This window comes from Arachis ipaensis, chromosome B01 (genome assembly GCF_000816755.2).
Source record: "Arachis ipaensis cultivar K30076 chromosome B01, Araip1.1, whole genome shotgun sequence".
NCBI lineage: Eukaryota > Viridiplantae > Streptophyta > Magnoliopsida > Fabales > Fabaceae > Arachis > Arachis ipaensis.
The window spans coordinates 50,802,004-50,805,689 of record NC_029785.2 but is presented as its reverse complement, the minus strand read 5'-3'; positions in this window follow the sequence as shown (position 1 = coordinate 50,805,689).

Here is a 3,686-nt window from a genome sequence, read left to right as displayed (position 1 = left end):
GGCTAATCATCTGTCGATTCTCGATCATGCTGGGATTTACTATCCTTTTGCGTCTGTCACTAACGCCCTGCAATCGCGAGTTAGGAGCTCGTCACAGTCATTCAATCATTGAATCCTACTCGGAATACCACAGACAAGGTTTAGACTTTCCGGATTCTCTTGAATGCCGCCATCATTCTAGCTTACGCCACGAAGATTCCGGTTAGGAGATCTAAGAGATATTCATTCTAGCTTATTTCATGTAGAACGGAAGTGTTTGTCAGGCACGTGTTCATAGGGGAGAATGGTGATGAGCGTCACACATAATCATCACCTTCATCATGTTCTTGGGTGCGAATGGATATCTTAGAAGCGAAATAAGATGAATTGAATAGAAAACAGTAGTACTTTGCATTAATCTTTGAGGAACAGCAGAGCTCCACACCTTAATCTATGGAGTGTAGAAACTCTACCGTATGAAAATACATAAGTGAATAGAGGGTAAGCATGGCCGAGTGGCCAGCCTCCCATGGATTACAGAGGTTTCTAGAGGTTTCTCTAGCCTTAGGTGCCATCAATGTTATGAAAAAAACAAAAAAGCTATGCTTTTACCACACCAAACTTAGAATGTTGCTCGCCCTCGAGGAAAAGAAGAAAGAATAGAAGAAGAAGAAGAAGATATGGAGGAGATGGATGGATGTGTGTATTCGGCCATATGGGTGGGATTGGGTGGGAGAGAGATGTTGAATTTTGAAGGTAGTGGGTGTATAGATGTGAGTGGTAAATGGAAAACAAAAGGGATGATCATGAATGGAAAGAGAGATGATGAGGTAGGTGGGGATCCTGTGGGGTCCACAGATCTTGAGGTGTCAAGGCATTTACATCACTGCACCAATTTAGGCATGCAAAATGCCCTTGCACACAACTCTGGGCGTTCAGCGCCAGGTTGGTGGCCATTTTGGGCGTTCAACGCCCATTTGTGTGCCATTTCTGGCGTTAAACGCCAAAACCATGCCTGTTCTGGCGTTCAGCGCCCAGTAGCTGCCCATTTTGGGCGTTCAGCGCCAGAACCATGCTCTGTTCTGGCGCTGAACGCCAGACAGATGCTCCTCCAGGGTGTGATTTTTCTTCTGCTGTTTTTGATTCCGTTTTCAATTTTTATATTTATTTTATGACTCCACATGATCATGAACCTATAAAGACGTATAACTAAGAAAAATATAGTTAGATAAATAAAAATTGGGTTGCCTCCCAACAAGCGCTTCTTTAATGTCAATAGCTTGACAGTGGGCTCTCATGGAGCTTCACAGATGTGCAGGGCTTTGTTGAGACTCTCCAACACCAAACTTAGAGTTTGACTGTGGGGGCTCTGGTTGACTCTGCTTTGAGAGAAGCTGTTGTTGCTTCCTCTCCATGGTTGCAGAGGGAGATCCTTGAGTTTTAAACACAAGGGAGTCCTTATTCCATTGAAGGACTATTTCACCTCTGTCAACATCAATCACAGCTCTTGCTGTGGCCAGGAAAGGTCTTCCTAGGATGATGGATTCATCCTCTTCCTTTCTAGTATCCAGGACTATGAAATCAGCAGGGATGTAAAGGCCTTCAACCTTTATTAACACGTCCTCTACTTGTCCATAAGCCTGTTTTCTTGAGTTGTCTGCCATCTCTAAGGAGATTTTAGCAGCTTGCACCTCATAGATTCCCAGTTTCTCTATTACAGAGAGGGGCATGAGGTTTATTCCTGAAGCTTCTTCTTCATGAGAAGCCTCTTGAGTACTGTTGGATGCAGCTTGCATTCCATGCAGACTCTGAGAGATCATATTGACTTGCTGAGTCAATATTTTATTCTGAGCCAATATGGCATTCAGAGTATCAACATCAAGAACTCCCTTCTTCATAGGCGTCCCATTACTCACAGGATTCCTTTCAGAAGTGTACATGAACTGGTTATTAGCAACTATGTCAATAAGTTCTTGAGCTTCTGTAGGCGTTTTCTTTAGGTGAATGGATCCACCTGCAGAAGTGTCTAGTGACATCTTTGATAGCTCAGATAAACCATCATAGAATATATCCAGGATGGTCCATTCTGAAAGCATATCAGAAGGACACTTTTTGGTCAGTTGCTTGTATCTCTCTTTTTGAAATTTTTTTGAAAAACATGAAAATTATGCAATGCATGAAATTTTTAGATCAAAACAATGAATGCATGCAATAATGCTATGAATGTCAAGATGAACACCAAGAACATTATGAAGATCATGATGAACATCAAGAACATATTTTTGAAAAATTTTATATGCAGAGAAAACATGCAAGACACCAAACTTAGAATTCTTTAATGCTTAGACACTAAGAATTCAAGAATGCATATGAAAAACACCATACAACACAAAACAAAAAATCATCAAGATCAAACAAGAAGACTTACCAAGAACAACTTGAAGATCATGAAGAACACCATGAATGCATGAAATTTTCGAAAAATACAAGATGCACATGCAATTGACACCAAACTTATGATATGACTCCAGACTCAAACACGAAACAGAAAAATATTTTTGATTTTTATGATTTTCTAAATTTTTTTTTTGGATTTTTTTTTGGATTTTTTTTTCGAAAATTATATATAAAAAAAGAAAAAATAAGGATTCCAAAATTTTTAATATGAACTCCAGGAATTTTGCCATGTTAGTCTATAGCTTCAGTCTAGGAATTAGACATGGCTCACTAGCCAGCCAAGCTTTCAATGAAAGTTCCAGTCCAAAACACTAGACATGGCCAATGGCCAGCCAAGCTTCAGCATTTTAACACCAGAGTATATTGCTCTTGATAACAAATTGCAAGCCTCAGTCCAAATAAATTTAGACATGGCTTTACAGCCAGCCAGGCTTTACATGCTTCATGAAACACTAGAATTCATTCTTAAAAATTTTGAATAAAAATATATTTTTAAAAACATTTTTTTTTTCGAAAACAGATGAGAAATTTTTGAAATATTTTTGAAAAATTTTCGAAAACAAAACAAAAAGAAAATTACCTAATCTGAGCAACATGATGAACCGTCAGTTGTCCAAACTCAAACAATCCCCGGCAACGGCGCCAAAAACTTGGTGCACGAAATTGTGATGTCCAGGCTCGAACAATCCCTGGCAACGTGAGCAACTTGGTACGCGTAATCGTGATTACACTTTAATTATGTAAAATTCATGGCTCTTTCTTTCCCTGGTAATGGCGCCAAGAACATGGTGCCAATACCATGGTTCACAACTTCAATACAACTAACCAGCAAGTGCACTGGGTCGTCCAAGTAATACCTTACGTGAGTAAGGGTCGAATCCCACAGAGATTGTTGGTATGAAGCAAGCTATGGTCACCTTGTAAATCTCAGTTAGGCAGATATAAATGGATAATGGTGTTTTTGAATAATAAATAATAAAATAGGGATAGAGATACTTATGTAATTCATTGGTAGGAAATTCAGATAAGCGAATGGAGGTGCTTTCGTTCCTCTGAACCTCTGCTTTCTTGCTATCTTCATCCAATCAGTCTTACTCCTTTCCATGGCTGGCTTTATGCAAGGGCATCACCGTTGTCAGTGGCTACATCCCCTCCTCTCAGTGACTAATATGCTCACGCACCCTGTCACGGCACGACTATTCATCTGTCGGTTCTCGCTCATGCTGGAATAGGATTCACCCTCCTTTTGC